Consider the following 14,812-nt stretch of genomic DNA (forward strand, 5'->3'; position numbering starts at 1 on the left):
ACCCTATTCATAAGGTCCATAAAAGTTGTCGGGGCATTCGTGAGACTATAGGACATTACTAGGAACTCATAGTGACCATACCTAGTTTGAAAGGCCATTTTAGGTACATCCTCACCTCTCACCCTAAGTTGGTGATACCCCGACCTCAAGTGAATCTTAGAAAAGTAGTTTGCCCCTTGGAGTTGATAAAACAAGTCGTCAATCCGAGGGAGAGGATACTTTTTCTTAATGGTGACCTTATTAAGTTGACGATAGTCAATGCACATCCTAACGGACCCATCCTTCCTCTTACCAAACAACACCGGAGCTCCCCATGATGAAATACTAGGTTGAATGAAACCCTTGTCTAATAAGTCTTTGAGTTGAAGCTTTAGGTCTTTAAACTTCTTCGTAGCCATAGGTAATGAGGGATAAAAATGGGATTGGTATTCGGTAACAACTCAATACCAAAGTCTATTTCCCGCTTGGGAGGAATTCTGGTCAAGTCATCGAGAAAGATTTCTGGAAAGTCCTTCACTATGTAGTCACTAATTAAAGTCCATCTAAAATATTTATATATAGTAGATTGAGATGCTTTGGGATCTTTGAGTCATCAATTGATAGCTGCAAATTAGAGAAGCTAATTTCTTCTTTGAGCTTAGAACCTGGGGAAATAGAAGAAGATGTAGTATCATTGAAGAAGGGTTGGAGGAAAAGGAAAAAGGAATGAAGAAATACATAGTGATATTTGCAGAAAAAGTTAGGGAATAAACAACAAACTACAAAATGACTTAATGTTCCTTATCCTTGGATCAAGAGATCATTGGGTTCCGTATTCAAGTTTTTAACTTAATAATATACAAGAGAGTCAAATCTTATAGTTAAGAGAATGACATTTCGTACTACTTTTATGTGTCAAGGCTAAGTTTATCTTATATCAAGAAGTTCTTTAGATTAGATGATCCAAAGGTTTTCAAAAATCATCTGCAAGTTTACTAAGTCTTTTAGTAATTCATACATTATGCTTAGGTACCTACAATGTAGATCTCAAAAGATCACAGTATTAATATTAGACGTTACATGTTTGTATAAGTTTGTTCAAGATTTCAATGGTAATTACAGGTCGGAGAGTACTATAATATCAAAAAGTTAAACTTTTTTATTTGTACAAGAGGGTAGACACAATCATTTTTGAAGTAGGTCGGGTTATCAGGGGAAGATTCTCCGCTTGAAGAAATATAAAATTGGGTGAGTGAATTAATCTGCTTTGAATTGGGCATACTGTGCTCGTGCTCATACTTTAATGATGAATTAAATATAATATTGATGGGGTTTTCACCTCCAATGGTGCTTAAGTGGTGCTAACTACAGCTATAGAGCGTGAAATAGATGTTGAAGTGTGGCTTTGTGTCGCCACTTGAGTGCAAATTTGTTTGAAAAAAGAGGTATTGATCAATCAAATTTATCCTGTTTGAACTAGTCATACTTATGGTTTCATTAAAACCCATTAGTTGGTGCTAATTTTCGATGTCTTCCTCGGTCCACGAGGTAGACATTGTTTAGGATAGCTGATCTTGTTCTTCTTCTTCTTCAACTATATCTGTCCATTCAATTCTAGAAATTGGAATTGGTTGGTTTGATCTAGGTGTACTAGTTGAGGGTTTCTTTTAGCAACTAAATTTGTTTGTTGTTGAGGAACCAAAAGTAAAGAGGTTTTGGTTGGTTGATGTTCAGTTGTTGCTTCAATTTCGTCATGTGTTCTAAGTTCCAATAGTTCAATTTTCTTTTCCTACCCATAATCACCTACATTACAAAAATTTCCAAGTAAGAAAGTCTGGAATAGAGTTTGATATCCCTTTTATATACTCTACATAAAAATAAAAAATAGATAAAATATAGTATATGTTCAAAAGCAACGTTTTGAACATGTTTTTGCAAAATAGACTTTGAAGCTTTACAATCATTGCGTAGTAAAAAAACTTTTCATTCAATAAATCAGATTGATTTGAGATGCATAAAATAATCGCCAAAATTTCCCTTTTAATAGTAGGATGATATTTGTGAGTGTTATTCCAGTGCTTGGATGCAAATGCAATGATATGTTGCTTTTAAGTTTTTCTTTGTTTTAATATCTCATAATAACCTAGGTAAGATGCATCTGTTTCAACTATTTTAAATGCAAAGGTGTCAATAAGTGATAAGCATGAAAGATCCTTGGCTTTTAGTTTTATCTCCTTAACGACATTGATGTGAATGTTGATCCACAGTGGAGGAGATTTCTTTAGCCTATCATGAAGAGGTTTCAATAAATTGCTAAGATATGGAATAAAGTTTGTTATATAATTGACACATCCCAAAAATTGTTTGAGTTGGATTTTGTCAAGAATTTGATCAGGAAATTGAATGGATCGTTGGATAGGGATAATAATGTCTTGTTGGATATTATTCCCAAGGAACCCTATATTAATTTTAAAAAGATTATACTTAGTTTAGACAAAACTAGGCCATTATCTTTGATAATATTGAAGAAAATTTTCAGATGCTTAAAGTGTTCGTCAATGCTAGTAGAATATACTAGAACATCATCAATGTAGACTATGATAAATTCTGAGAGAGGATTAAAAATGTCATTCATTATTTTGTGGAACTCCAAAAAACCATTTTTCAATCCAAGCGGCAACTTTCCACTCATATTATCCAAAAGGTATCGTAAAAATTGTTTTATAATGGCCTCTTGGATCAATTTGAATTTGCCAAAATCCAAATTTGAGATCGAATTTTGAGAAAATTATGGCATCATAAAGTCGATGGAGAAGATCCTTTTTGTTTTGAATAGGGTACCTAATCCAACAGAGATCACAGTTTAAAGGTTTATAGCTGATGACGAGTTGTGGTACTACTAGTTCAATCATAGAGCTATTGTTGAGATTGAAGGCAGCACAGCTCCAAGGGGATTTGCTTGGAGAAATTATATATTTTTCTAGATGGTCATTGATTACTTTTTGGCAGATTTCATAATTCATTTTGATAGGGCGAGATTTTGTATGAATAGTTTTCTCATACAAGCTTGGCTCATAAGGAAGCCTAACAAGATGTTTTTTTACGATTCCAGAAGGCAGAGGGTGGATTCTCACAAAACTCCTTTTATATTTTTATTAAAGTTTTTTTTTTTAGATTGGAGAGAAGATTCTTGTAGTTGTTTTTACAACTTTAGAAAAAGACTTATTCTTTGAGAAAATTGATTTGGAACTCCTTATGTTTTAAGGTAGAAAGGACCTTCTTGAAAGGGGGTTTATCAAAAAGAAGAGAAATATTGATACTTTCAATTTTGATTCCTTGATTAGTCAGAAAGGTATAAGTTCTTCTATAAAAGGATATATATATATATATATNTATATACATATCTATATATATATATATATATAGGGGCGGACCCACATGGTACTTTACGGGTGCTGAAGCACCCAATGATTTCGTTTCGAACTCTATATATTTTTGTAGAACTCTGAAGAAATGTATAAAAGTTGAAGGTGACCACCCATGAAACAAATTCTTTGGTGGTTCTGATGGTTATAAGTGGGTGTTGAGTCACATCCGGGGAGCACCCCCTAGAAGTAACATGGCGTACTTCACCTCTCGGAGGTCTTATACAAGCACATAGTTATCATCCATCGCATTGTCATAGTAAATTTAGCGAAAAATTTTAAACTTTTTATACAACATCATATGCTAGAAACATCATTTCATATATATATAATATATAAGTCATAATACATTTTAAGACCATAAGTCTCTTTGTCATATTAGACTCAACAACATTAGAATTCATTAGGGACACAGCCCTTAAAACATAAGACATAACAATACAACATTTAATAAACTTGACATTAAGACATGAGTAGGGAATCCTTGGAACTTAAGGACCCCTTTCCTTGAGCTTGGGAATCACATATCAAGCTCCTCAATAATACACATCCTTTAAGCATCCATAACCTACACTTTGTGTAAAAGATATAGAAGAATGGGATTAGTACAAGAATGCACTAAATATGGCGTCCATGCAAAATTATGCTCTTAAAAGAACATTTTCTTGAAATCATACATCATGCTTTTTGAGTAAATCTTCATAAAACCTTTATACAATAGCATTTATATCATTCACATACTTCACATAAACATATTCAAAGGTCAAACATCACATAAGATCACATATAGAATTTTATGTATTTTTAAGGCACATTACAGTAAGTTGTTTTTACATTACAATGAGTTATCTTTTCTTTTTCTCATTGACCTCCTAAGTAACCCTCTAGTGATACTTGGTTAAATGCATCATCTTAAGACACAAGAAATCATACATACAACCTACACAAGTCATCACATATCATCATAGAAGTATAGCTCATCAAATACATATTTAGGCCAAGACTCTTTTAGCTTTACAGTAAGCTATTTCAAGTTATACATATTTTTACTTCTTTTCATATACATCATTATAAGACCTTGTTCATGACCCCAATCTTAGTCTACTAGTACAATGCACATGTGAAGCCCCATAACCCCACACATGATTAGTAAACCCTTTATGAGACCACAAACCGTAACATTCAATTCATACATCAACAAGTAAGTGGAGGCAACTTCATTCATGTCAATACAAGACTTTCATCATATATTCATTTATACCAACATAGTGCGTATAAGGATACGATCACATCTAATAGATTCATACCATGCACATGTTCATACTAAGTAGACAAATACTACAAAGTCATGCATATGGACATAAGCATAAACATACACATTAGGTCACCTTCCTAGGACTTCCCAAGGAGCTACTTGTGCAATGTCTAGATGGGTTCATTACTTCCACCTATCCTAAGTAACCTCCCTTAAGTCCTCCTAGTCAGTATCCTATTCATTTACTTCCATTGTCCATTTTACATTAGGGAAACTATTGCCTTAACCGACACTAAGACCATGGGTGTGAAATATGGAATTTGGTGTTGTAGAGTCTTACACCAATGGAAGGTGTTCTTAACTAGCCAAGGTAGAACATTAACACATGCTAGCATACTAAGTGATATCACATTGCTTGATCCTATGTGGCAAGCATAGTTATGGAACTTGGAGGTACATGTAAAAACCCTCTTTATGCCAAGATGGGGCATTATGGTTATTCACTGTGGAAACCCTATTTATGCCTATTGAGGCATTGTGGTTATCCACGTCATGAGATTTATGGTGACCTACCTTACCTCATTGGGAAGGTACACACACTCATATTCAAGTTCACTTAGTGCTAAGCTAAGTTCCCTTTATTGAAAAGTCATTATTAACCTTACTTTATAAAATATAGGATTAGGAGATTCATCCCCTCATATGCTTAGCTCATAGGTCATAGATGAAAGTTCATCAACCTAAATCAAGTGAGAAGATCCTTTCACATGGACATAGTATATGTATTAGCACTATCTAGTTTAGGAATACACTTGAGCACACCTTTCAAGGCTCCTCTATTGACTAGATCATCATTCATGTGTGTGTGTATACATATATGCGAGAAAACCTTTCACATAACACATTAAGGTCACACATGTTCATACATTAATGCATAAGTCTATATGTGTACCTATATCAGCAATCCTTTCATATCAACACTCCATGACACTATGCACCTTCATACTTCATCATATTATATACTTAGCATAATAGCATATAAGCCATATTCATGACATGCCCATTTATTCATTTTCATGTACATAGAAACCAAACCTAGAAACTATCCTATCAAGGTACACATGTGCAATGAATAGACAAGGTCCCATACCCTTGCCCATACTAGTACACATAGCAAGTCATCCTAGTTAAGGAAACACATATCATACTTTCATAGACATCATATTAGCATGCATAGTAGTAGACACTAGTGAATATGAGAACTACCTTTCATTTAGAGACCATGACTTATACTACTTGTAACTTGCATGTAAAGTGAGCGTGTATATATATTGGTCAAGATCATCACATAATAGCTCTCAACAACACATTGAGGCAGCCACTCTCTTAGACATAATACTCTTTCAAGCATAGACCACACAGCACACAACAGCAAAGATGACAAGTCAACATCATATACACTTATGACTCCTAACTTTTGTTATTTATGCATTAACATAGGGGTACATAGGTAAGGGATTATTAACCATTATAACTCATCAATGGAAGCACCTATACTTTACCTAACATAGATATACACATGCTTATACAATAGTCATGCAACCTAAATCACAACTAGAATAGGAAAGTAGGCATAAGCTTCACATAGTGTAATCATCACACCACACACTCATATATTTACAAATTTGCCTTCAAGGACATGTTCAACACATATATAATGACGATAAGTAAATACCATCACCATAAGTGGAACATACCACACAATGTCATACAAGGCTTCATCAACTACATTAATATAGAAAAGTAGATGAGATAAGCATTATTACCAATTTATCACCCTTTGATCATCATTGATTAATACACCTTGTTTATCAACAATTCATATGTATGGCAGTAGCTAAATGTACTTCAAACATAAACAAAACCATATACAAGTCATCACAAGATCATGATACAACTAGTGCACTATATCACATATATGGTATAGAGCAAAGAGTTACAGATCATCAAGTAACTTCCCTAGTTTAATTCATCAATCATCTTGTATCATTATCATTCATTTAAGTCATTATCTAAATAAATCATAGTCGAGATGAGATCCTACTACAGTTGCCAATAAGCTCGAGATCACTATTAACATGCTTCATATCAGGAATTCATGGAAGAGGAACTTGCTTTGGTTTATCCTATTCAAAATACCATGCATTTATACATGTCACTTAATTAATCAGCACTACACATTCTATACAGTACAACCAAGCGTATTACATACTCGAAATCCACTTTTATACGATTAAAGACCAACATTACAATGATCACAATTTTCTACTTAATAGTTTAGGAACACATAGATCTATTAATACCAAGCCTTATTTACTTTGATAATACCATGTTTATATTCACAATTCAACCAAATTATAATCCATAGGCAGTAGCTAAAAGAACCACCAGATAATCGATTTCTACTTTTATACCTTAAAAGGTCCATATTGCAATGATCACATTGATAATTAGGCTAGGCATGTTCAAACCTTCATATATCGATCCACATGGATTCTTTATCATCAATTCACGTAAACAACAGCAGATATAACCACTTCACGATTCAATCGGTAACAAGCCAAGTTCCCAAAGCCCATGCAAAGACTAAATCAATTTAGGGAAGGAACATGGTTTCATCATGCAATTGGATTAAAATCACGTTCAAACAAATATATTAACATCAATTCATCATGATTTAACCATTTAAAACGTTTTCAGAAAGAACCATGGATAGATTGAAGAAGAAGAACCTTGATCATGAAACTTTCTTTGAAAACATTGAGAAGAACTCTCCAAGTGAAAGGTTACTTAGAGATGAAGGATCACTATATCTGTATCTACTTGAATACCTCTAAAACATGGTGAAGAAACCATAGGAATCCATGCTCCAAGTTGTTCTTGAGCTTCAACAACAATGGAGGTTTCTAGGGAGAAGATCTTTGGAGGGAAAAGTTTATTTCGTGTAGAAGGGATTGGGAATAGGTTGTTCACGTGTTAGATCCCTTATATACACAAAAATATACATAAATTAATCAATTAGAGTCAATCTAGGATGTGGGATGAATTTCCCATTCACCCCTTAAATAAAACAGTCGCAATGCAGCAGTTACAGGCCATCATCGACGGACCACCATTGTCTGGCAGTTGGTCAATCGACTGGTCGTCCTTTGGCTTCCGTCGATTGGACCTTGGCCTGTTTTTTGGTCGAGACCTGCCCAGGATAAGTGTCCATCAAAGAGATCTCACCAACGGGCCGTTGGTCAACCAACTGGCCGTCGTTTGGCTCGCCGATTGACACTGCCAAGGCAGTGTCTCGACCAGCCTTGGGTCCTTCTTGTAGACCCTTTTACGGGGCCCTTTAGAGGTTATACCCATACGTTTCCAACGTAAATACAACCCTTAACAAGTTTTAGACCTCCCACATGAGTTTAACCCAAAACAAATACACATAACACGTCCAAACAGGCTAGGCCCCATCAAGACACACATTGAGCGTCTTAAGGGCTAACTTTCGAGCGTCTTGGACATTCTTGGACGTTTGACCTCCAAACTTCACGAAACTCCATATAATATCTATAAATATTATTATAAATCATTTTACAACTTAATAAGATCATGACATACAATATATAAACATGCATAGACACATGAGGCACATAGGTGACTAGTTGTCGAACGACTTGATCGTCCCTTGACGTTTGACTTCCAAATCACCTCAAACTTTACATACTGCCTCTAAACCAAATTATGAGTCATTTTAGGACCTTATAACCTTAATACGAACATGTTAGGATCTAGACACCCTATCTCATTTTGGGGGGTCGTTTCTTGGTCAAATGACGGGGTTTGATTCCCCCAAGGACATTAATTTTGGTTTAAAATCCAACTCTTCTCTTTTTACCTATATATTTTGATGAATTTTATTTTATTTATTTTTCTTCCAATGCTGATTTGTTTTTTTTTCCTTTCACAAATTGTCTCTTGCTGAATTTTCCTAAATAAACTTTTATAGAAAAACTTTGTCATCTTCCTTTTTTTTCATCCAAAATATTTTTTATTGTAGTTTTTTATTGATTTTTTTCGATATTATATTTAAATATTATTTTCTTCTGTATGATGAAGGTTAAACTATATATATATACATATATATAACAATCAATCCAATCGTATAGTCATTTAACAAACTCTAGTCTAATGCAAAAACAGTTGTGAGATGATTGTTCGAAATGTCTCCTAGAGATTTCCAGTTATGTAAATTTTTATTTTGTATTATCTCATTGGCACTAGCTTCAATCAAGTTTACTCAATCAAATCTAAGCCTTATTTAAATTTGCATGAATTAAAATTGAATTCTTAAGAAGCGTACTGTGAGTATGTTTTAAGAGTAAAACATGACTCAAAGTAACTTATTGCAAAATGTTACTCATAATAGCGTTAGCTTAAAACGTTACTTACAGCAATGTGTATTAAGTAAACGTCGTCATCACACAACTGAATTTTTTAAATAAAATAACTATCATAAAACATTACTGTAAAATATGTTTACACTAATTTTATAAAATTTTAGAAAAATATACTATTTGGATGAATTACTTTAAATAATGACTTTAATCAAAAATTCCACAATGCAACTGTGACATAATGAGCTCGCACTTGGTTCACGGGAAGTTGTCTTCACTTTAAATAACTTCACATATTTTCATTATTTGATATCTTATTGCATAATTTCACATGAAGATTGAAACCTGTAGACTATCCACCATCCTATCAGTGAACGGGTCGATTTGAAAACTAAACTAATTGCATATAATGAAACGTTATTGGATCAAATGGAAAATACATTATTGAGAGTTGTATAAATTTGGATTAAATAAAAGTTGAATTTATCCACACTTTGTAAATCTCCATTAGTTCCCACCATCTATACTATCTTGATAATTGTATAAAGATCATGTTTTGTTATTTTATTTTCAATTCTAATGGTACATATATCGATAGACTATAGATAAATATTTTTGGTGTAATATTTTTTATTTATTTACTAAATATAGAAAAATAAGTTGTTTTTTTTCTGTAGGAAAATATTTTCTCCACGTTTAACACATTTTGCATGAATATATGTATGTGTTGGGTTTTTCGATATGACTTTTATAAATTGTTCTTACTTTTAGTCAGGCTTCTCCCTTTTAATTCGATATGTACTTAATTATCTTAAATAATTGGGATATAAAATTCGAAGTAATTACAAGTTCATACCTAAATCAAAAGTAATTTATGAAATACTCATTATAGTTCATACCCCTCATTCATTAAGGGAGATAATTTTCGCTTAACTGATACAAATCGGTATCATATACTCCCTCCATTTCAAAAAGAATGATTTCATTTCCTTTTTAGTTTGTTTCAAAAAGAATGACCTCTTTCCTTTTTTGGTAATATTTTAATTTCAGATCGTCACATGGCATGTTTAAATCCACTAGATTGAAGGGGGATTTAGTGTTAACTTTAATTTAGAACCACAAGATTTAAAATTTTCTTTATTTTCTAAAACTTCGTGCCAAGTCAAACAATGTTACTCTTTTTTAAATGGAGGGAGCATTGTATTAGTATCGTTAAGGTTGATAATTTCGATTAACTAATACTTAATCAGTATATATGTATTGTATTGGTATCATCAAGGTTGCTTGTTCATAAATTACTTATTAGTCGATGATAATATAAGAGTATATATGTATATTGTTCTAGTATCATTAAGGTTTTTTGTTCAGAAATTAATTATTAGTCAATGATAATATAAGAGTATATATGTGTATTCTTTTGGTATTATTGAGATTTTTTTGTTTAGAAATTACTCATTAGTCAATGATATTATAAGAGTATATATGGTATCATTGAAGTTACTTGTTCAAAAATTACTTCTTAGTCAATGATACTACAAGAATATATGTATATTCTTATAGTATCATTGACTAATGAGTAATTTCTTAACAAGAAATCCTAATGATACCAATTCAATATATATATACTGATTTAGTATCAATTCAGTGAAATTACCAGGCTTAGTGATATCAATACAGTATGTATATACTTATTCAGTATCAATTCAGTGAAGTTATCAGCCTCACTGATACCAATACAGTATATGATACTGATTTAGTATCAGTAAAGAGAAATTAATAAGGAGATCTGTAGTGTAGCTATTTAGTGAGGTATGAATGTAAAGTGATTTTTGCTTTTATGGGTTATTTGCTTATTTTTCCCAAAATTATTAGTTTATAATATTAACTTAAATTTAAAAGGGGCAACTTACAAGAATTGTCATTTTCTAAAACAACTTAAAATATGAATATATCCTAGAAATAAAGTATTCAATTTATGTGTATGCCTTTCAGGGTTTGTTGTATTCTAATATAGAACATATTGATTATAACTTTTGAATGACGGCAAATCTTTTATGTTCCAAAAACCTTAATTTCTTGATTATTCTTCTATTATTACCAATAACTTTAAAATTTTAGATCAAATATTCAGACTTTTTATAGTAATTTAAAAAGTAAGTTTGATACTCTATCATAAAAGGGAAAGAGCATTAAATGAAAAACCCTCCTCACTTTGTAACAGTGAATACGCCAACCGCAAGGCGGATTAAACAATTTAGTTAGGAGAAATTTTCAAAACAACAATATTTTTTGATATTTAATAGGATCGCTTAGCAATATTTTTAATATTTATTAAAAATGATAATATTTTAGTTTGTCATGGGTTGATTTATGTATTTTCTTTCTTTAACTTAACATAATATAATTAAGAAATAACAAACTAGAGACAATCAAGGGAAGGTAATATTTTAAATTAAATTGCAGAAAATTTTTATTACTTTCCTTAAGATTATGAGATCTAAATTAGGTGGTCTTTTCCTTCTTCCTAAAGGTCATTATTTGTCCTTGTCTTTCAAATATAGTTATTGTTATGAAACTTTATGATAATACCTTAGAGTTTTATTTATTAAAAGAATTGAATTTTTAAAATTTACAAATTTGAATACCTATAGTTTTATATGTTATTTGACATACTTTTCTCACAGTGTATTTATTTTTTATTACCAGAACTTTGTATCCTTTTTTAATCGTATTCACTCCAATATGTATGTCATTTGTATTTGTATTCATTCTAGTTTTCGTGTTGTATTTTTATATATTATTTGACATACTTTTCTCACAATGTATTTACCAGAATTTTGTATCCTTTCTTAAATCGTATTAATTTCGATACGTATGTAATTTGTATTTATATTTTATTCCTAGTTTTCATGATATATTTTGTATGATTAAACTTGTATTTATTTATTAGTTCGTATTCATTCTAACAGGTATGTCAAATGAATCTATAGTTATTTAAGAAATATACTTACATTCATCTTATTTTTTATGTTTATTTTTTTTTCTCTTCAAAATTATATTTCCTTTCCTTAGTCATATTCATTCTAATACATATATTATTTGTATTTCTATTTATTCTAGTTTTCATATTTTTTTTGGTATAATGATATAAATGTTTTTAACATCATATTACATGAATTCAAATATTAAAATGTATTCAACATCAAACAAAATAAGCATATATATGAATTTCTAGAATCTACAAAATTTGAAAAAAAAAATCTAAGAGAATCACACAAAAAATTGAAAATTATAAATATATCATGAATATTTAAACAAAATCACATGAAAGTTGAAAAATTCCACTGAAAATTCGTAATGTGTATAATCGATGTTTTTGAAAATTCGTAATGTGTATAATCGATGTTTTAAACATCAAGTCAAAAAAATTATTTCGGATGATGGAAATTGCCTTGTCAATCAATAAATCTGCTTGAATTACTAAATTTAACAATAAAGATTTTCTTGGTGAGCAAAAATTGAGCACCTTGAAGGAATCTAAACTTGAAAAGTGATATATGGTGAAGAAACGTGAAATGTTGGAAAGAAAGGTGAATAGTAATGAAAAAATGTAAATTGTATTAGTTTAGTGTTTTTCAGTTTAAAATGGTTATTAGCGAGTATTTTCGTCCAATAAATGACTCTTTCCACCTATAAAATTAATTTAAAATACTACAATTTATTAAATATGAATACAAATTATTTTATAAAAATATTGTCATTCTGCCATTTTAAATAAATATTTTAAATTGTTATTATTTGGACTAATTATGTTAGGAATTATGACTTAATTAATATTATCTATAGAATTCATCGATTTAACTTTTAATGTTTTAATATTAAATTTATTATGTAAAGAGGAACTTTCACTTATAGCCACTCAAAAATAGCATCATTCATTTTCATAATTATAGTTTGATCAATTACAATTTGTAGCTACATGTTATAGGGAGGAGTGAGGATAGAGCGAGCGAGAAAGGGCAAAGAGTGAGAGAGAAGTGAATTGCATATGTATCTCGGTTAGATAATTGTATGTTATTTATATATAAGGCAACGAGAATGGAAGATGGAGGAGAGAGACGAGCAATATTGGGAGAGAGGCAAGAGAGAGGGCAAAAAGTGAGAGAGGTGAATTATATACGTATATCGGTTAGATAATTGTATATTATACATATGCATATGTATATATGGCAAGCGAACTTGGGAGAGGGAGGAGAGAGGCGAGCAAGAGAGGGCAGAGAGTGGGAGAGGTGAATTGTATATGATTATCAGTTAGATAATTGTATATCATACATGTGTATTTGTATATACTAGCCTATTATGCATATAACAATGTAGTTAATTATACAAACTCAAAGTCAGCTCACATAATTAATACATAATATTAGCCGCAAGTGGTGATTATAACAAACTATAGCTATGATGAGTAATTAAATAGTATAAGTTTGCTTAATCACGTAACTTTCTCTATTTGTTTTTATAATTATAAGTTAAGATCAACTATTAAAACTATATAAAATTTATATATTATATCAAAAATATTGATTTCAATTGAATCAATCTCGAGATACTCTACACCCGTGATATACCAAAGATTGGCATATAATTAGGTCATTTGAATAATTAATCTAAGGTGATTATTGATGATTACAGGGGTGTAGGCATATACAAGTTAGGGTGTCCAATTGGGCACCTCATAAAAAAAAATACTTCATATACAAGTAAAATAATATAAAGTGATTAACTAACATATTTTGAATTAGGAGTGTAACATGATCGGGTTGGTTTGATTTTTCAAAAGTCAAACCAAACTATTTGTGTAAAAAAAAATTAAATTTATAAACCAAACCAAGCTAATAAAATTTAGATTTTTTTTCAGATTTTTCAACCTCGGTTGATTAGGGTTTTTCAAATATCAAACCAAACCATTGTGTTGAATTTTAAAATTTATAAATCAAATCAAACTAATAAACTTCGGATTATTTCAGATTTTTAGATGTCTTTGGGTAAAGTTTGCATACAAACATATAGTTAACTTGTTCTCTAAATATATCTTTAGTCCAACCAAATTTCAATTCTAAGTTGTTTCTTAAAAAGTAAAAATCCAAAATATGAGATGAGTAATGATGATACAAAAATATTCAATGAAAAATAGTAATGAAATCATCATATAAAATTAATATTGTAAAGGCATAATGAAAATAATAATAATTTAAAAGTACTAAACCGTGCTATAATAAGTTTAATAAGTATTAATTACATTACTAAATATTTAAGAAAAATTAAGATTAGATTATGTGTCACATCCAGGTAGCACCCCCTAGACATAACCGGCATCATTGTCCTATTTGAGGACTAAGACTAGCATCTTATCTTACATCATTACATTCATAGGTCAAAATTTGCGAAAAAAATTAAAACTTTTCTTTATCTATCTTGAGGTTTACATAGACCTCTACCATACACATAACATAGTCATACCGAATATACATAGACCCTTCGTATAGGAGGATTACTTAGTCTTCTACTTTTATTGCACATAGATATATCTATATATATAACATAGTCATAAAACCGGATGTCACATCTCATAACCATCTAAAGAAGAGTATAACAATTGGGCATAGCACATACAACAATACGATAGGAGCCACATATAGGCTATACAATCT

This window comes from Solanum pennellii, chromosome 1 (genome assembly GCF_001406875.1).
Source record: "Solanum pennellii chromosome 1, SPENNV200".
Classification (NCBI taxonomy): domain Eukaryota; kingdom Viridiplantae; phylum Streptophyta; class Magnoliopsida; order Solanales; family Solanaceae; genus Solanum; species Solanum pennellii.